At 38.6% G+C, this 22,451-nt stretch overlaps 1 protein-coding gene across 4 annotated transcripts in view; it reads right to left on the bottom strand.

The window, feature by feature from the left end:
- Positions 1-6,751, bottom strand: part of LOC139974661 (E3 ubiquitin-protein ligase RNF13-like) — a 64,481-nt gene extending 57,730 nt beyond the window's left edge. For 2 of the 4 annotated variants that reach the window (XM_071981909.1, XM_071981906.1), the window contains exon 1: positions 6,610-6,743. The gene's annotated coding sequence lies outside the window, so the exon portion shown is untranslated. Of the gene's footprint in view, positions 1-2,455; positions 2,578-6,609 lie in introns of those variants that run through there. The other 2 variants (XM_071981907.1, XM_071981908.1) reach the window with 2 other exon arrangements.
- Between the last annotated feature and the right edge of the window lie 15,700 nt (positions 6,752-22,451).

Genomic DNA, 22,451 nt, shown 5'->3' with positions numbered 1-22,451 from the left:
ACTAGAAATAATACGTTTAACTTCCAAAGTTCATGGCTTTTATCTTCCTAAACCAGGGTAGAATGGAATTTGGTTAAGGGCTACAAAGCACTCTGAGTAATAGCTCTTTTGCAGGGTATGACTGTGTACTTTGAATATATGTATACACTAGTATATATGCAGTTGAGATTTCTTGGGTTGGACAAACAGTAGCAATGAACGAGGTACATAGCATTATACTGTATGTATATATATGGATAGATACTGTACAACAGTAGTTAATACCTGTAAAGTGTACACTTCAATGCACTGTACACATGGATGCTTACACTGTAGGTATGCAAGCTAGGCACTGTTCACATATACCGTACATAGGTACAGTACATTTCAATCAGTCTATACTGCACACAAAGTATGGAAAATGGAGGATATCGTTCTGTTGCCATTGTTGCTTATCTTCCTACTGACCCAATACAGACAGGAACCCCCCCCCCCAATCTCTCTCCCTCCCTACTCCCAAGGACAGAAAACAAATAATAACCTTCAAAACAACATGTGATGTCTCATTTTACATTGTTCTACTTTAATCTATAAGCATGAAATATTCATGGAGCATACATTAATTATAGTAATGAACTTACATCATTTGTTTAATAGTTTAATTTATCCAGTATCACTTACACATCCCAAACTGCTAGATGCAAAATGATCAAATTGCTATACAAGTCCAAGGTTGTACAATTTAGATGGGGGGGGGGGAGGGGTAGGGGGATCCTTACACCAGAACTATAGTATCTTGAGAAAAATTAAATTCGTTCTGAACCGCCATGATACAAAATTTGAACACTCAATTATTTCCTGCTTAGTTATTTATTGAAAATACATATTTGTGCTGCCTTTAATACTGGAATCTAGCCCATCATGTACATTGTACAGTACATCTTTAAAATGAAACACCCAAGATAAACATAATTTTTACCAGCAACAATCACCTGACTTGGCAAATTAAACACTAAAACCACAGGAAGGAACACTCTGCCAGCTTTGCCGAATATAATGTAAAAAACACACAACTGAGAAACATTTTGAGGAAAGGACAAGTATTGATAGCTCATATTTACTCAGAAAACAGAAACTATTTAGCCACCACCGATCAAAATCTTTTTTGAACTTCTTCCTCTTACAAGCCTGCTAGCTGGCACATCATTCTTGGTATACCTACTACGGAAAGGAACTATTCAGGCCTTGTTTTACATGTTTCACAGTAGCATGCTGTTCTAATGGTACTGTACAAGAGCTCATGGCAACAGTGTCACGGTACCCCAAGACTAGGTTTTAAGATGAAATGATACTGAAGAAACTAGACCATGGGTGCTCCTCAAACAGCACCCTTTCCTTTTCGGTTTCCTGAAAAGGGTAAACTATGGAGTTACCCTTACCGACCTTCCAAACTTGTGAGGGGACTGCGGATTTCAAGGTGGGCGAAGACTATGACGCCGATCTCAAAAGCCGGTGATTAATATTACGGTTACATTCGTCCAACACATAAAATAAAGGTATTAAAATACAACATGTACTGATTATGATAGCAGTGCTATTTAATGGTCTAAAGCAAATATCTAAATTAATTTCCTGCCATAAGTCATCCTTTAATGATCTTTATGACTTTTACCAGCCTCAACAAATTTGGATACTTTGAAATACTACAGTAGCTCCAGAGAAGCAGTTTTTTCTCTTTTTTTGGGGGGCCCTGAAGTGTTAGAATATATATGTAGACAGGACCTAATACTTAATGACCTTTGAAGAACTGTACAGTGCCATATAAACATCACAATTTACACTACAGGTAAACACACAATGGACAATGATCAGGGGACCAGTTAGGAGAGCCACGTGACATGTACAGTATGTAAATGTTTCCGACCAGCACTTGTGATGGAATTGAATGCAACGCCTAAAAGAAATCAGGAAAAGCATGGGTTCAAGGTTAGATCTAACCTTGTATGTCAGTGTCTACACTGTAGAGTACACACTCTGAAACGTTCTTTTCTCGAGTCATGAAAGGACATTTTCCATGAGAATATGCATCCGAACAGGAGAACCTAGTTTATGTGTGTACACAAAAAAACGATACCATATGATATTATCACAGTGAAAAATGCTAGATCTACTGCATGCTAAGATGGGAAATTACCATAAAAGTGTAAAGATGGTGCATTCTTTGCTTTTTGCCACACAGGAACCACAATGTTTTTACAAGGGACAAAGGAGGTCAGAGCCTGCAATACTGTACACACGATACTTAAATCACTAAATAATTTCCCAGTACTGGTCTTTGCTAAGATAAAATAGCCATCCAGGAAATGTTGGACATCCACAGGACATTTTCTGTTTCATGTAAAATACTAAAGGAAAGGCTACATAAGCAGGAAACCATTCGAAAATGAAAGCTATGGAATATATATATTTGACTAACCTTTGAAGGTATTGTCCAGACTTTGCAATATTCAATCATTTCAAAATCATTCTGAACTTCCTAAGATTGTGTTAAATTCTTCAAGAAAAATGATGAGATAATGAAGAAACTACCTGCACTTGTAGGTTAAAGTTGTGTTTTTGAAGCATTTGCATAGGCTTTCTTCTTAGTCTCTGCAGCAAATTGTCTTCAACTGTAACCCAGACTTTAAACAAATTTTCACAACGATGAAGACCACAAGACTGTCACATGATACAAGGAAAAAGGTTTTTTTTTCACTAACTACAGTATTTCTGTACCTTTCTGTTACTTGCAAAATCAAGTAGTATAATAAAACTTCATTGTTTGCTTTCCACACTAAAGTATAGAACTGACAATCTTTTGCAATATCATACACAAATTTACTTAGAACCTTAAGGCAAACTAAATATTGTTTCCTTGTTGTTTATGAATGACTATATATATAAACTGTAATAGTCATGTGTATGCTTAACGAAACAATACACCTACAGATCCTCAAAAGCCAGCGTGGTTGTAAAAATCTTGTCACCAGGTGGCACATGAATAAGGCTGCTCAAAAATATGAACTTGCTGAAATGCCCTATTGTCCCTGCAGACAATTTCACAGGTTTTCACAAGTCGGAAACAGAACATTCCACGCTTACTGTAGGTCACTATAATAGCCCTGATTTAGTGTTACAAGCTGATATGATTAGAATCAAATCCTCCCTTCACAATTATTTGGCACTTTTGGTAGAACGTTTTCAATCAAGATGCATTTGAGTTACACAGGGTTAGGTTTGTCTCACATCCAAACACAGTATATATATGTGCATCATAAAAATGTTTGGTATGAACAATGAAACTCTGTCTGGCATTGTCTGGTTTTATTTTATCTGTGTCAGAAAATCACAACCCAGTCTTTTTATATTTTACATTTTGGTTTCCAAAAATTTCACTCATGGCACTTCCAAGTGATAACTTCACTTATTGCAACATTATTCAAACCGTATTAATTACACAATTTATAGAGCCTGTACTTTTTATGATAGTTAAAGAGCCAAATATTTACAACAATGAAGAGGCAGACCTACATGCAAATATTGTATTTCCCCATCGAGATCCCTGTGAGAAAAAGACGGTGGTAATAACTGAAGGTATCCTTTCAAAAAATACAAGTTGCAGCCACTTTAAGAAGTCAATTGTTCTCAATGAATGAATACAACAGACCTAACGTTTCCTCTTTTATTTTCATTTTTGCTTATAGATATATAATATTTATATATGTTTCTCAACTTTCAATTCTAATCAAACTGATTAAACAATTTGGCAGTATACAGTACGGCTTAATTGGAGCAGAGAGATGTATTACTTTCAGTATACTTGTAGTAAGCAATATTTACAAACATAAATTCTCCAGTTTTATGCCATTGTTTATGTTGTGCCTGAGAATAAATGACCACATCTTTTAGATACATACCCAGTCCAAATGCTGTAATACATGCACGCTACTAATGCACCAACCTGCCAAACACAGACGCTTCCAACATACGCTCCCACACAGTATTTATATATCGAATGAAAAGGCAAGAACTGGGGCTCACCCTAGCATGAACAAAATTTAGAGCAGGAATTTTCGGCATAAATAAGTTCTAACATCAGAAATGTCACATTGTGAGCATTGCAGTGCATAAGGATTATCACAGATGTGTCTTGGCTATGAGAGATTTTAAAACAGTGGTTCGTTTCTTACCAATCGTTCAAACATGGTGTAGGCCTACCAGCATTCTCGTTCTATACTATGTCATCAACAATCAATGTTCGTTCAAGACCAGATTTTACATAGAAGTAACTGCTAAACAAGCTTATACTTTGCCGTCAACACTTTGCCAAATGTGAACATTGCAGACAGATTCTAGCTCTCACAGTAGGCTATGCAACTATATACTTTCCTTATAAATACTGTGTGGAATACATTGGCAGCACCTGTGATGGAAACTGGCTAAACAGGAGACTTGATCCAAGCAGTTTTAGTTTAGTTTAAAGGTTTAGCTCTTTTCAAGGCCTGGCTACGAGCCTAACACTTTTAATATAAGTAGACAAGCCTAGTATGGGGGTGAACCGTAACTTTGCGCGTCCCAAGTTCGCTTACTGTTTGATACATACAGTATTTAGCTACACAAATAGACACTGTAGTTGCTGTTTGTTAGTCGTATTGTAACCGCTAATTCACTTGCAATATTAACTGACAAGACCCCAACGAAAACAGCCAAAATTGCCACAGTGATACAAGGAAACGTCAATTTCAAAATTTTGAGACACTTTCGTGGATTGCTCCACCCATTTAGCAGAATAATACTGGTCAATTCAATGCATCTGCGAAGTAAGGGAACTTGGTCCTTGTTTCGATCAGATTGACTATCGACCTTTACAAGTATACAGTCATTCTTTCTATTTTTGGCGGAATCCGGTCCAGTCATCAATGAAATCACATAGCTGAAGGATAGAGCAAAATCAGGTACATCATCATCATCATCATCTTCGCTATTCTTTAGTCAAACCCTACAGTATGAAATCTCTCCCTAAAGGAAATTAAGAGCAGTATTGTAGCACTTAGCATGCATACACTCCGGATGTCTGACCTGATTAATTAGCAGATGGCATTGCAAGGGTCCTACCTGTACCACTTAAGATTTGTTAGAGGGGTTCTACTCGTAATGCGTAAGGTTGGCATGTAATATACAGTTTTTAGTAGTCAAATGAGAACTTCATTTCAGAATACATAAAAAATATTCTTTCTTATACATCTTCTGCTGTGCAAGCAGTTATTTTCGTTATAAATATATTTCCACTTAATTTTTATTTTAAGGGTGTGAATACTCGCGCACAAAGAAACGTCTCATGCCGGTAATCTGACCTAGTTTCGAATGAGGTGTAACAGAAGTGTTAGACACCACCATCGTTCCCAGAAATTACACACACAGCTTGCTACCGTCTGTAATTAGACACTAGAGTACAGTCAATACATACAGCTACGGTCAATACCCACCACACTGTTTACATAGCAGCATGGTAGCAGCGATGGATATCTCAAGTCTAGATAAAAGATAACACGGTATCACGTTTCATTACTGTCTGCATGTTAGCGACAAGAAGAAAACTTCACTTGCAAGCAACGGAAAGTTAACTTTTTCAGAGCGCATCACACAATTTGGGGCCAGTCTTCAATGCCTTTAAAGCCAACTTACGTTATCCTATCAACATAAAGATACTAAACAAAGCTTCAAGTTCAAGTACAGTACATGGACTATTGTATAGGGGGTAACTAATTTCCATATCAAATACAAAATATTTTAACATTTAAGGACATGCTAACTACATTATATTATCATCATTTACTAATTAAATAGTACCAATTGCAACTTTAATGTTCTTTTGATAACTTATACCACCTGCTTATTGACAGAGCTGACCCTACAATTTTGATAATAGCAATGTTATTGAGAAATGATTGCAGTTGTTGGCCAAAGGGTTGGTACCAAAAAGTCTTGAGCTTTGAGTAGTGTTTCTGTATGTTGCCGAGTTGGATGAAACTAAACGTAATAGTAAAACCGACTTTGCGATCAACGTTCTACTTATAGTCATTGACGACTTTGCATTCCACGGTCCCCCGCACTATTTGGCAAGGAAGGTAAGAATGACTCCATACTTTTCTCTTTTGGGACACTAAAAAGATCATTACTGTCCTAACAATCGCGAATTTACCATAGGATAATACATTTTTGGCTGTTGCACTGCCTACTCAAACGTCGGCACTTTCAATAACATTTCCTAATGCAACAGACACACACGATATACTGTTACTGCTCGTATTTTTGAATAAATGGAACAGTAGTGTTGCAGTATCCTAGCCTAATCACAGTAAGCACGTAGAAATACTGTGGAAAACTATATGGGCCTAAGTAAGTCACAAAGTCTAGTCTTGGTGGTTCGCGTAGGCCTAGGCTGCTCTACGCATACTACGATACACTCTTGTACTAACACTAATAGTAACACTATAGCAGACTAACTGGTGGGAATAAACTTTACACAATCACAGGTAGGTTTCATGTCCCTGGACTTAAACGAAAGAAAATAATAGTTTAATAATTTACTTTGTTTGTTATATTACCACACAAGAATACATCAGCGTGGATTAAAAATTGTGAGGACAGTTTATCCTTGGCGTAGTTAGGCCAGCACGGTAAGCACCGATATGTTGCAAAATTTGTTTTGGTCATAATGCGCTTGCGTAATTATGTAAATTTTTCGATAAAGATGGCGCCAACCTTGTAAAGTTTGCAGAGCCGAAAGATAGTCAATAAACATCACAGAACGTACATAACTCTTCAATAATAAACGTCCCTTGATCGTGCTCTTTGATGCATCTACCAATACTTGCCCGTATGTGTCTTTGCTTCTATTCAATAATGAAAACTCGGAGATACCTGAAATATACAGATGTTTCACAGCAAGTACGCAAGTGTAATGTGTGGGCAGTTGTTGGTAATACATTTCGCTGGGGATTTTTAAGTCTTCACACCGTCGTTGAAGATTTTTTTTTTTCAGAAACTGGCGGTGAAAATAACTTGTCATGAATCGTTAAAATGAATTGTTCGTCAAAATCATTGTCTTTCTTTGGTTTACGTTTTCGCTTGAACTCCTGTACACATAGTATGCCGAAAGTTCATCATTTATGGTACAATATCGATTAACGTTGTTACGGTAAGAAGCTTTTTACGCGAATTGACCGGTTAATTCATGCCCCATTACTTAAACCAATCGGTTGAAGTTAGAGGCTCTGAAGAAAAAGCAGCTTCGTACAGTAGCTATATTTGCCAACAGAAAACTTAACTCAAAACTTTTTTTCTCGACAATATCGATCCTCTTTGCTGTTAATTAGGAGTATATGTTTTTCCACAAAACGGTACTTTTCATTATCAATGGTTTGTTAAACTTTTTCTACAAAAGGGCACTTTTTTCTTTTAAAAGAAAAAAACAGTGCATTTCATTAACCCAAAATTGGCTCGTCAATAAATGAACCGCAACCCAACAGACCCCCCTCCCCAATTACATCCATACACCACAACCCGGGTCAGATCAAGGAGTTGTCAGGGAGTTGTTATTCCGTAACATCTCTCTGGTCAGATATTCTGTATGTATGTATGTAAATTAGATCCTCCTGCAAGCAGGAACTCGCGAAGAAGCCTCATTGGCTTATCAAAGCCGCAAGCTGACCGAAGTCAGTCTCTTACATTCATATTTAACGTCCATGATTATGAATTGTTAATTGTCAACAACTCTGTAACTGGAGTCACCAGGGGCGTATCCAGGGGGGGGGGCGCAACAGGCGCGCGCCCCCCCTATTGGCCGTCACCAAAAAAAAAAAAGTTTAGCAAAAAAAAAAAAAAAAAAAAATTGATGACGACCTTTATGTGAGATGTCGGTGATCGCTCAACCCCCCCCCCCCCCTCCCGTATGCTTTATTTTTTGTTTGCCAAAAAAAGGTTCTGGCGAAGTTCGGCGGCATAATAGTTTTAGAAACATAGATGGTAATTGTGTTTGTATTATCACTATAAACACTAAATGACATGCCAGCCATTCTAAATTGTGCATTTTGTGTCCATATTTACTGGAAATGTTGCTTATTATTAAGGTCGAAAAATGGATCACATATGGCCATGGGCGGCGATCCTGGGTGGAGGGGGGATATATCCCCCCATGAAAATGGGTGGAGGGGATGTAATGCACCATATCCCCCCCCCCCCACCAAATGCCAGGGATAAGAATATTTTCATGCCTACATTTATGCATCTTCGTTAATGTACGGCTCTTTTTTAGCTTCATTTCTCGCCTACCATAAACGCAGTGCGATCTTTTCAAATAAAGCGTCTTTATAAAGCAAAAATAGTTGACTGTAGGCTTCATTGGCCCTATAACAACAAAATGTATTATTGCGCCCACGTTATTGATATAGTACATATATGCACCCTCATAGTATTCATATAGGCCCTATAGTAGGCCTACACACGTACATGTTCCCTCGAACAGCTGAGAATCTCATGTAACCAGGGTAATGCTTAATACACGTTTCACCTGGATGCCCTAGCAATCGGTACCTAGGAATGTAACTATGTGTAATTGTGTATTGCATGTGTATAGGCCTATAATAGCCTGCATGAGGCCATTTTCTTCATCGAATAATATAACAGAGCTCTCGAACATTCTAACGTTGCGCCTGAAACAAGATTGACAGGGGCAATTTTCCCAAAATAACACCCGAAATTAAAAAAAAAAGTATTTTGGATCCTGATTATGAGATATTTCGGACATGACATCCCTATTTTAAAGTTGGGTATATGCCGCTTGGAAACCTCGGGAAGTGCCGTTTCCGGCCATCTAGAGGGTTTGTTAATCCCAAAATTTTCTTGTACGCTTCGCGCCAACTCATGGTGGCGCTACGCTTAGATAGTCAACAAGGTCATATCCCCCCCCCCCCCACTCGGAAGTACGGATCGCCGCCCATGCATATGACACCATTTTGCATTTCAGCCCTTCTTTGAAAGCAAAAATTGTACATCCCTCCCCTTAGACCCATCCCCCAGGACGGCGATCATTCATGCCTGGCGCCCCCCCTATTGGAAAATCCTGGATACGCCCCTGTGGACGACATACATTAATCTGGGAGTGACTCGAACCGGGCACCTTATAATTGAAAGGTACCGTTCTCTGCTCACAATATGTTGATTATCTAAGAGACTGCCAATGAGGCTTCTTCGCGAGTTCCTGCTTGCAGGGCGATCTAAAATACATACATTATTGAAAAGTTTAACATATATAATGTAAAAGACCATGCATGCAATACGTACGCGTCTCTCATTATAGCGCATTCGGTTCATTCCAAATTAATGGAGACTCGATTGAACAATACACGTTGGGTTTTTTCTTTATCAATCCAATATTCTCATTTCCTGATCTTACTTTCTTTCATCAAATTTAAAATTTTTCTAAAACCAAATCCTAATAAATATTCATCTTAGCTTCGTGAGTTTGACGAAATAAAATCCTAATTGTAAATAGTTAATAACGTCTTATTAAGATTTTTTTTAAAAATCCTTTCTGCCGTAGAACTAAAGCAACTTAAAGCAGTATGCTATACGTTTATCTATATAGCAAACAACATTCATCAGCCCACCAGTCTTTCGGGTTACTACAGTGCAACATAAGTGTATAAGAATTACATTTTAAACTAGTAAATAGTGTGAATATCGGGGACGGCAGAACCTGGGTGCGGGAGGGGGAGCCAGGACCACTTCCCCAAAATTAACCACCCCCCGTTTCGTTTTTCTCCATTTGTGTGCTCTATTGTGGAGTAGTTAAGAAAGATGTAATCACTTCCATGCTGTTATTTGGAAAGTGTCCTTTTGTTTATCAGTTTTACAAAGTAGTTTAACAAAACTGCCGTTTTGTTGAACATCCTACAAATACTGGGAACAGGGGAAATGTTGAAGTGACTTCAGTTGACGGTTTTCCCCTCAAGTGAAGGTCACAAGACACACTGCCCATCGTAGTTCGCCCCCCCCCCCATCCCTTTCCCCACAACCCACCCTTCCCTTGCCCAGACTGAACCCCCTTTCGTCACCTCTGATGAACATTTATCATCATATGTTGTGTTCACTGTTATAGCAAGCTAGGGCACAAACGGTATCATCATTTCACCTGAACTGCTGAAGCCTATATAGACGTCTCCATACAATGGCGTATTTAAAAGGGGTTTCCCTTTCTGGTGACTAACCATGTAGAATTTGTTACATTGAAGAGCAAAATATTCCACATTGCTAGTTGGAAACTCCATATCCATATGTTGCCCCTAACTTAAGATGGCTTATTGAATGTAACTTAGTTTGACTGGCTAAGACTTCAACTACTCCAGGAAGTTGGATCACAATAGGGGGTCTGTGACGTTATCTGGGCAAATGCTCTTGAGAAGCTTTACTTAGGCTACTATATTATTCTTGTTGATTTATCCTTGAAACATGATACATATGGAATGTTGTAGCCGTCAACGTCCTCTGCAGTTAGAATTTTATCAAAATTGATCCATTTCGTAGAAATATTAATTTTCTCTTTATACGGTATACTTTTTATTGCTTATTTCTAGTCCTTTTCTGCCTTTGTGGGTTAGTTTATGCTATAGGTTATTTATGGAGGCTTATCTGCATATAGGAAGCATTAAAAAGGAGTTGCAGTGGTCATTCAGGAAAATTTCACGATCTGATTATTTCGATAGAGAAATTTATACCTTTAACTCTCTGCATATATAATACAATAAAATCTTGTGAGCCCATTGACAGAGGAAGACAGTATTCATGGGCATTAATATACCGATTGGGCTCCTTCAACAACTAAGTTGCTACGTATATAGACTTCTTTACGAGCTATTCGATTCTTGAATAAAGCAAATGGCACCTGGCAACTTTTGTTCAACTGAAGGGCCACTAAGGAACGATACCGCTCAGGGTGGGTCCACCGATTCCCTTCAGGGGTACATCTGAGATAACATGCACACTAGCCGTTACCTTGACGACGTGCTTCTCTTGCGTTGGATCAATCGCAAGTCTCATTGTTATTCTGACCTCAGTTTGGAAGAACAATCATTTGCAGATCATTTCGAAACCGTCGGTTCACGGTAAACTTGATGGTGTCATGTTTTCTGGTATGTTTCGTGGGATATCCCTGTCAACTGCTGACCGACTCTTATGTTGTGCATACACACCCTCAGTATTTTTTAATGGGTTGCGTAATCATTTCGATATCAGTGTACTATTCCTTATCACTTCTCGCAACGACAGTGGAGCAGTATTTAACGATATATAAACCCCTCTACACGATTTACATCTTATCTCCTCAAAAGGTAGTTACCATTCTTTCTTTGATGGCCGCATACAGTCTCTTCGCCACAGCCGGGGTAGGAACCTTCCTCTGGAAACTTGATGATCGAATGTGGACTGCTAAGAGACGCTGTGACTTACCGTACAGTTCACAATTCCCTCCATTTAGTATTCTGCTTATTTAACCGCCCATTGGCTACTTCCAACATTGGTAATGTTTTGCATATATATAAAGATCTTTCTCGTGGTTCGTCGCCATATTGTCATGATCGTTTCAAACCAGCCGGTTGCAGTCTCCATCGATGACGACGACCCAGTAGATTACAACGTCTCATTTACCATGGAGATAAGAACACAACAACAGCCTGGACGACAACATCAACACCAACTACGTCACTTGTCTTGCATCGGCAACATCTTTAGGAGTAGATCTCACGCAAGGCATGATAAGGGAGGCTAGATGCGCATTTATTCTATGTCTGGTTGTGTTCATTTACGTCCTCTGTTGGACACCGTACATACTTTTCGTTTTCGTTGGGATTTTCGGAGAAGAGAAACCTCCCGTTCAAAGTTACATATTTTTCCATATTTTAGTTTATTCTAACGGATTTCTGACTCCTTACATATATGGATTTGGTAATAAACAGGTTAGGAAAGGTATCAAGAAACTCTTTTCCAAATAAGAAAGTATGCACCTATCGAAGTAAAATCGTTGTATACACAGGTTTATTCTTATCGTTTTCTCTCGCCTTGATTATTAGCTATCGCTCAGAATTTCTTCAGCATGTCTATAGATTAATTCCAAGGATATATATATACCTTTAAAATATGTTTATCTTCTAGAGTACTTCTTTTAACACAAATGCTACGCTGGGTATGTATTTATCTATGTAAAATTATTTAAATGATATTAGCATTATGGAAAAAATATGAAATGATGAATAGGCCTATATATGCTGACTCAGCAATCAATGAGCCGCGATAGAGGTGTGCAAGATTTGAAAATTATTTGCATAAGCTATTTTTTATAGGACCCAAATATGTAAGAATACGCCTTCCATTCTTTGAAAATGATCCATGATTATTATTACAATGTTTTCATGCTAATTTTTAATCTCTTATGCTAACAGTGGACTTAATGTGTAACATCGTATACCGTACTGTCTAGAGTGTGAGAGCGCTAGGACACTTGCTATATTTGGTCCAAGTGGCTTCTACATATCCTTGTGGGGGAGTGGTGGGGGGGGGGAGTGGGGGGATCTGGAGGTTCAGAACGATTAGTCATTTACTTTGATTGTCTGTAAATGTTATTTGTATCCTTGTAAATTTTCGCGCAATTAGGCCTACAGATTGCATAGGGGCCTACATGTTATATTGTGTTTATGTATTACCAAGCTGTCCGTACTTATGGCTCATGATATTCGAAAGACAATCGATGAAATATTTCGTGTTGTCTATGGAGCGCCATTTGACTCACACATATTTTTAATGGACCATCGTGAGCCTTATCCATGTTTAAGGCTGTACTCAGAAGGTGATGTAAAATTTTCAATATCGACAATGTGTCTTAAGAAAGGAATGGAAAACCTTTGAATCTATCAAAGGTAGCGGGAAAAGTCATATAAGATTTAACAACACAGATCATAAAACAGCATCATATTTTATTGCATTATTATATGTACATGGGAAAATAGCATTGTAACTGAACCTATACGTGGTTTTAACGATCTCAATTGACAGTGGCGTAGCTACGGGGGGGCCTGGGGGGCCGGGGCCCCCCCCATGAAATCGGCTGGCCCCCCCACTGGCCCCCCCACTGGGAATGGGGTAAAAAAAATTGTAAAAAAAAAAAAAATTGTAAAAAAAAACAAAAAAAACTCATCAGTGGGATTCACTAATATTTTTTGTTCAATAATTTGGGATATAGAGTTACACAATTTTCTCGTCTGCATCTGGCAGAATAAGAATAATACAATATCTGTAGTAATCATGAGAATGGTCATACAGCATGGCATGGCAATAGTCGATGTGACGGTTGCGACCATACACCACGAACCTTGTGCATGTGCTGCGCGATATCGATATCTACCAATACATGTTATCGGTCATCGATTGGCACAAAAACCCAGATTCTGATGACAGCTGCCTCAAGAAACCCAATAAATGGCCTAATTTGCACCGAGCCACCAATGTGGACCATTACCGAAACATCGATGCGTGTTAGTCTTCCATCCCCTTCCTCTAATGCTATTTAAGTCCACATGTGGGCATTTCCTGCAAACCTACCGGTAGCCCACAGGGGTTTGAGTTGGGAGAAAGGCCTTGACACCTTGAAACAACAAATGATGCCAACCATAGGCGTTCGAGGCGGGGGGTGCAGGGGGGCAGACTGCCCCCTAAATTTCCAGAGGACAAGAAATTCGGGCGAAAGTCCTGAAAAATTCGGACAGCCTAAGAGGAGAAAAATATATATATATATATATTTTTTTTTTCTCCTCTTAGGCTGCCCGAATTTTTCAGGACTTTTGCCCGAATTTCTTGTCCTCTGGAAATATATATATATATATGTATATATATATATATATATATATATATATATATATATATATATATATATAAATATGCAGTAGCTTGCCCGAATCTTTTTAAAATTTTTGCCCGACAATTCCATGATTTTCTTTATTTAGCATCATGATGCCCGAATATTTCCGTGTAACACCACCGTAAGCGCAGTTCATCTGGGCTACCACGCTTTTTGCACGATCAATTTTTTTTCTTCTAACTAGTCAATTGTATACCTGGACCAAGGGCGGCGGAACCGGGGGGAAAAAGGGGGCACGTGCCCCTCCCCCACTTTTCCTCAGGTTAGAAATGTGCCTTTTTTCTACATAAAAATTGAGGTGCCTCAAGTTAGCAAGAGGCCAGGGAACCAGAATGAACACTCGGGAAGGGCCGTTTCCGGCCATCTGAGGGGTTTGTAAAACCAAAAATTTTATAAAAGTACGCTCCGCGCCAACCGATGGTGGCGCTCCGCTCAGATAGCCGTGCATACAACTTTGCAAATCCTGGCTAAGCCTGTGACTTTTAACGAATTTCTGTGAGTCAAACTCAAAGCATTTTCGAATGGAAAAAATTTGTTAAGATTTTAACAAGAAAAAAACTCTAATTCGGAAGATTCCTACATTAGCAACTAACATGATTTCACCTCATTTTGTCTCAAAAGAAAACATGTTCCTTGTTTCCCAATTTGCGCATTGGATATTGCAGTGCTAGTATGCATATTTTCCTTGAGGGGGGGGGGGGGACGTTGATGGAGTGATGTGTATACACAAATAAGATAATACAATAAGAGTTATAAAGGGTACTGAATATAACGCTGCATCATTCCAATCGAATTTCTGCAAAGTGCCCTTTGATGTCGGTGCCCCCCCCCCCAGATTAAAAGTGCTTCCGCCGCCCTTGACCTGGATATCCCCGACATGACTGTATAACAGAAACATTTTCTTTTTCATGGATGGTGGGGGGGGGGGGGGAGTGTCTACAAGCCTAGAAGTACAGGTTTATCATATTCTTTGTTATATTTTATACTTTTTTGTGAGACAAATTGCAGTCTCACCCGACACCGCGACATTATCCCGCCTACGTGTCGTTGAACAATGTTTTTCTGGAGGTAGCTGAGTACTGTGTTAAAATAATAAATAAGGTAACTAAATATAGCAGCTTAAAAAATATACTGTCCCATTTTTCCCCTTCAAAGTGATGTTACCATTTTTTCTTCTTCTTATTTACCAAATTTTTGAGGAACTGTAAATTTCTAAAACGTGAGATTATAAAATAAAGAATGTTTAGATGCAACTTGCAAGGCCTCAGAAGTGCCGTTTCCGGCAATCTGAGAGGCATTGTGTGCCAAAAATTTTCTTGTTCGCTACGCGCCAACCGATGGTGGCGCTCCGCTTAGATAGTGTCACGGGAACTTTCGGGCACAAAAAGTTCTGCCCCCCCCCCCCAAACTGAAATGGTCCCGTACGCCTTTGATGTCAACTTCACTCAAGTTAAAAGTCTGGCTGAGTTGGCAAGGCCAGTCAGCATGAAAGAGAGAATTTTTTTTTTTGCATTTCTGTCACCAAAGTTGCACATCTTTTTGGTTGCTATTTTGCCTCACAGGTGCCATCTCCTGCGATCTGGGGGGTGCTGAAATCTCAAATTTTCTCTGTACGCTCCGCGCCAACCAAGGTGGCGCTCCGCTCAGATAGTAACCCGGCCCCCCCACAAGAAAGAACAGCCCCCCCATGCCCCCCCCCCCACTTAAAAAATCCTAGCTACGCCACTGTCAATTGATCCCATATTACTTTCACTGTTTGTCAATCCCCAAATTAACACACTTTATGAGATTTTTCAACTCAGTATATTATGACAAGAAGTAAGCAACAATTTGAGTATTATTATTAATTATTATTATTTTGTTGACAATATCAGACAACTCAGCACTGTGTGTATACCTTGGATTACAAATAAGGATTCGGTCTTTTATTTCTCGTATAATTTCATGGTTTTCTCCTTTACGATTATGTTCATTGAATATATGAAATGCTCCTTTAATTGTCATAATTTTATATAAAGTCTGCTCCTTATCTTCAATGGTATCACGTGATCTATTGTTTTATCCATTCAATAAACTATACAACTATAATATTAATAATAATACATGCAGTATTCCCTTCATATAAACAAAAGTAAAAAACATTGAATATACACATTGTAAACATGTTTTTTCCTTGAGACTACAATTTTTTTGATTTTGTTCCCTCTTCGGAAGTTCGTGTTTTGAGCGGGTCGACTCAATGGGTGGTATTCTTCTGCAGGTATAGTAGCTACTGTACTTGATGACCTTCCGATGTAATGTAACCCTAGTTGTCGGTCATTTCCCCAAAAATGAAACTTGATACTTTAAAGGAACCCATATTGGACTAGTAGGCCTATATAGAACTACATAATTATTTTTAAAATTTTGGTTTATGTTTATACACGAACTACTTGAATTACGAATATAACATAGCGAGTACATATAGTGCACAGTTATCACCTTTGATCCCCCTTCATGGCCATGGAAGGTTCCATATAATGTTGGTCGTCAAGTTGAGGCGGTGACATTGTTGCGTAACCGACATCGAGATCCGCATAAGCAGGTGGCGCTATTATTTGGGCGTTTAATGGCTGGTAGGTAGCGTTCCTTTGAGCCACCGATAATCCGTCCGCACTCAGCTGAGCTGTAGGGCGGTTGTTATTTTTGATGTTAGTTCTGTGGTTCTTGTACAACCACAAAGAAATAATTCCTAAAATCAAAACGATAATTACCAAGAGAACTATCACGACGATAAATCCAGCGGAACCACTGCCAGACGTTTGGGAACTGAAACGACTAGATGGGGTACTGGGTGGGGTTACTGTGACCCCGGGAGGACCCTGTTTTAACGTATTTAATAATGGCGTCGTTTGCCTGTCGGGTGTAGGCACTGGCATATACTCAGAAACAGCCATTTGAAAATTTTCCCTTTTCGTCGAACAAGCCACAATATGTACACCATCGAGTTTAATTGCGCTGGATGGCATAGTTAAGGTGGATTTACCAAATGCTTGAGTTATATTTACTATCATTTCGGCTTTTATTTTAGTCGTGTAATAATCATCAATGATATTATCACTATGTCCAAAGATATTCCATCGTATCAGTGACGCAGGCGGATCGCTAGTACAGGTAAATCGAAGCGTAGCATTGATTTCGTTAAACTCAGTAGGTTCCATGGTTACCCGCGTATGTTGCGAGACTGTTAAAGTTGGTATGGAACAAAGAGATGTCCATACACTTCGATCATCTACTAGCCCAAAGTAACCACAAGATATTTCGGAAGGCTGATTGCTCAGTTGAATATCAGCGAAATAAAATTTGTAAGATCCGTAATTTTCGGACGTGGTTTCAAGACCTCTCCAAAGAATATCTTCAATAGGAGGATTAGGAGAGTAAGTTCCACAAAATACTGTCATCTCTTCATCGGTGAGTCCATCTTCACCTAGACTAGAGGAACACAGCGGTAAATGATCTTCCGTTAACACCGTTAATTCGACGGTATTTTCAGTGGTATAAGTTATCGCTTGGCTCTCCTTACGTTTCAACTTTCGATAGAAACGACACGTATAAAGTCCTGAGGTATTTTCCTCGCCGACGATGTCGATATTCACCGTCGTTATGCCCACTGAATCCAAAGTACGCTCTAAAATAATATCCCCGTTGCGTAAAATCCATAACTGCGCGCCGATAAATTGGCGCAACTTGCAAGAAAATTCCACCGTTTTCCCTACTGGTATGGCATACTTACCCATACCAACTTGGATGGCTGAGTCACTGAGTTTAATTGCTACGGTACTCTCCGTCGACGACGAACAAATTAATGATCCAACAATTAGCAGTAAAAATGTAAAATTTATAGTTTCCATGGTGATCGTCAATGATAGCTTTATGAGAACATTAACGTGCTTGCCTTAAGCTCCTTGATAAATATGTTACGCGGTTTGTTTTTACGTTTACGGTGGAATTTTGTTAATGTCTACAAATTGATACAAAATTGGAAGAATGTTCGTTCTCTAGGTGAAACGAAAATTTATATATTAGACATAAACAGTTATAGACGTGTCAACTCTCAGGTAACCTAACTTCAACAACGACGACACTATAAAATAGTTTGATATCAATCCAATATTTTTAACATTATTTCACTAAATGGAGATCTGCCAATGATCCAGTCGATATCGTATTGAACATAAAAATAACCTTAACATGTGTTTACGCTGGAAGTGTCACAATCTTTGAACTTGTAACCTGAGTTTTTATGTTCGGAAGTTAAAGAGCCACAACTGGTCATCGACTCAATCAAACCATGGTTTCTGACTTTCAGAATTATACAGTTGTCGTTGATCGTCCTGACGAATCATATATGGAAATATCTTTAGTTAGATTTTAAGTCTCAAACCAGTAACTAGGGATAGCTTGATAAAATCCAATGTTTAGTTTGTGTACCGCAATCTATTCAACAGTTAGAAGCAGTTGTGCGAAATAGAATAAAATAAAATCTGCACGATTCTGTCCAACGTAAGTGATAATACAGGTTAGGTATTATTTATCAACAGCAGTCGACTGACAAAACACTAACAAGAACTTCAACGGACGTTTATCAATTTCCTCAAATTCATAAATGAAGACTTGTAATAGCAGATTCAGGTTACGTTTAAGAAAGATTAAAGATTGGACGTTCTCCTTGGATAAACATATTGACACTAATATTAATCCATCCTTAACAAAATAGGTGATACTCCGTTATTAGTTGCTACGGTAACCTTGAGTAAATTTGTATGGATCCGTTTCCCAAAAGCGCTATTTTTCACTACAGATTGTGCACAAACCTATACCAACTTTTAACTTCATCAACCACGTAACTCCCTGAACCGACACGGTACACCTTTGTCGGATTATCCCAGGGTTGTATTATAATAAATCCTGGTTTACCTCGTCGCCTTGAAAGACTGTAATAACTTGTTGTTTTTCGGCTTTCCCTGATGACAACAGATAAAGTCCAGTTAATTCGTTCGCGTGATTGAACAGTATTGTATATTAAATTGGATGTAGTTCATCCTGGTGTAGATTTTGGCATCTGTTACTCCATGGCACAAGTTGTCGCTCGAGTCGTGTGCAGATTGTGCATGAAAGGTCTGTGAAATCCTTGTTATTTGCCTATTTGCCCGATGAGGGACAGCAAACCACAACACCTACTGTGTAACACACGCAGTGCAAATACCTTGAAGCTTTCGTCACCATGAATTTGGTAAATGCTCTCTCTAAAGAACGACAAGCAAACTCGTCTCACGGCTGTTAAAAACCACTCATCGTATAATAATAATAATTTTCAACCAATCGTGGAAAATGATATCGTGTGAGTTCATAGTTCAACAGGTTTGTGTGGCGTTTATAAAGAGCACACAAAATGAACGGAATTGGCTAGGATCGCTCGAGGGAGGGCTTCTCTCCTGTTTATGCCCTTTGACACCGCACAATGGCTCGTCAACAGAGCGTGTAGGCTAAATCTATGAAGAGAACGCTTTGTGTAAACTTCAGCTTATCAGAGCCTATAACAAATTGAATGGCTAAACAGTAAGTCTGAAAACAGAAACACGAGCCGGGCATTACAGGACAGAATGGTGTTTCGTACAATGGAGTTTCAAACTGTACTAACTGAACTATGGTAAACCGTACTTTATCACAGCGTCAGCTTCCTGCGTTACCGTAGCAACGTGTAATAGGAGACGGCAAATTTGACTCTTGGCTTATTTTCTCAATCACCAACGAAGTTCAAGTTCACATCATTTCAGGCTAATAAACAGGGTACCGCTCACAAGATTTATTTACTGCAGACGATGAGGTGTGACAGAATGATGACACATCTCGATCTGTTATTGTGTGCTGAGCAGAAAATTATTTTATCCGTGATAGTTTGGCTATATCGTAGATAGGCACGCGGTGTGATTGGTTATAGGCTGCTTCTTAAAAACTGTTGAATATTTAACAGAAAAAAAAGAACAATTGAAGAAAACAACATCAACGGCAAAGAAACAGACGGAAAAAAATTAGAAGAAAGGAAAATTTGAGAAAATGGAAGCTGACAACAAATAAAAATACATTCCATTAGCCGTTATACTTCTAGTTGTTAAGGAATACGCATGATAGGCGTACGAATTCATTTCAGATTAGAACGTACGGGAGCCCCTCTTCTAAGTCCTGCCCTTCTGTGTTCTACGCACATAGAAATTAACCCTATAAACATCGGATAACTAATTTCAACAGAATGCTTTAACGCAAGACCAGAACGAAGGAGTTGACGTCATTATTGTGTTAAAATAGCATGGTTATGTATAGCACAAATCCAATATAGAAAACAGAAATGACATGACCATACTTCTTTTCTGTATTAATATATTGTAATATATGACGGACAACAATTAAACACCACAAGATGAACCAAACTGAATGTGGGCGAAAAATGAAAAGTTGGAAATCGAAAGATTCATAAACACGTCGTACGTGTTAAAGATATCTCGATAAACCAATTGTTTAGATTATAACAGTAACTATACAGAGTTGTAAACGAAACGAATTGTGTCAACTTCAAGTTTCACTTTTCGTTCCATCATTGGATAGAGATATGCCTAACATATAGGCTACCACCAATCAAGTTCCCTGTTTTTGTCTATCGACAGACTCAGGCTGTCTATGATATATTCTACAACATGAACCTATAACGGATTACATCGACAACAACTGCCAGGACCGATATAACTGTTTTTCTTTCATGTTGTAATCTGTTTCTAACCTTAATGGCTCTCTGAATTCAACGAAGTGAGAATCCCCCCCCCCCTTTCAAGTAGACTGTCCAGTAGGATCACTCTTTAGAGAGGTGAAAGTCACTCTCTCATAGGGGAAGCAGACTGAAATCAATCAGTTTCATCATCTGTATAGCCAATCTTAAAGAGGGGGAACCTTTCTATTCGGAATTAAAGAGTGTGCATTGGGGAAAACGAAACACCTGTTTGGTTCAGTTAATCAGGTATATATATACATATATATATATATATATATATATATATATATATATATATATATATTGTATGTTATATGTATTGTTTTAATACCAAACTATACTATTCCGTAATTCACAGAAAGCTTTAGACAACATTGTATTAACATATGCAAATTTGGTGATCGCAACATAGTCATTGCATCGCAACATAGTCATTGTAAAATTGAAGAACAAAACAAGTATGAAACATTGCCCCCCCCCCCCCCTCCAATCTGCTACTGATGAATTAGCAACTCCGCTTTAGCCACATAGCTATACATGCTTCGATACTTTCCCTGGCCAAGCATGCACTATGGCCATTCCATTTTACGCATGTTACTTTGAAAGATAACTGTATACATGTTGACAAACCGGGATAGATATATATACATTAGCAGTTATTTTAATAATAAATAAACTAGTGAAAGAAAAAGAGAGCATATATATATTGAAAGATAAAGAAAAATATGGGCAATATTAAAAAAAAACTCACTCACATGATCTCCACGCATATCGTTCTCTCAACTTCGTCAGATGCCGTTTATCCTGAATTATCCTTTGCTCTGTTGGGGGGAGGGGTGGGGGGACTGTGGACGAGGCACCTAATATTGGCTGATGTTCGTCACGGGGAGGGGTCTAATAGGGGGAATATGAATTTTTTTTTGTATAATGGGGCTAAGATGCTAGCTGATGCATTTTATTTCCATTATGTTAATTTACATTTGTATGTGCAGTTAACATTTAAAGGTAAAATGTATAAAAGCTAAGTTGGTGGAACGTGTTTTATGTCAGGGAGAGTGGTAATGAGAGAGGGGGGGGGGGGGGGAATATAGTCTGTTCATAAAAAAGGGAAATTTAAAAAAGAAGAACAGTGTTGGCCAGTGTTATCCCCTCCCTATATCGATAAAAATGCAGTAGCCTGGATAAGAAGCGGAATTCTGGTATGTTGATATCAAAGTCTTTCATTATGTTGCAAGTTTTTATATAAACATTGGGAACATTTTAAGTACACCTTACAATTTTAACCGGATCAATTTATGGTCCACGTAAATATATTGTTTCTCATCAACTTCCATAGATCTACATGAACGGCCTCTTGGAGAAATGGTAACGTTGAAAACGTCTCCGAATTCCAAGTAGGAAATCGAAATGCTTTAATTCAACCCGCATATGTTGGCAACCGTTAACTGATCCATCCGGCGCCCCATGCACCGGTGGAATATGCAATGAAAACTACTTCAAAGGTTTTTAGCAAGCGCAGACGGAAGTAGGCCTGCTCTGTTTGTTGAGATATTTATACCTGATTTCAATATGCTGCGTTGAAAAAATGAAGACTACCGCGTCTTGTGTGGTAAATATGAAAATAATGTGAACGCCTCGCGATCATAGAATAAGAATGAACTT

This window comes from Apostichopus japonicus, chromosome 10, assembly GCF_037975245.1.
Source record: "Apostichopus japonicus isolate 1M-3 chromosome 10, ASM3797524v1, whole genome shotgun sequence".
Classification (NCBI taxonomy): domain Eukaryota; kingdom Metazoa; phylum Echinodermata; class Holothuroidea; order Aspidochirotida; family Stichopodidae; genus Apostichopus; species Apostichopus japonicus.
The sequence above is the reverse complement of the archived record's forward strand: the minus strand, read 5'-3'. Positions and strand labels throughout refer to the sequence as shown.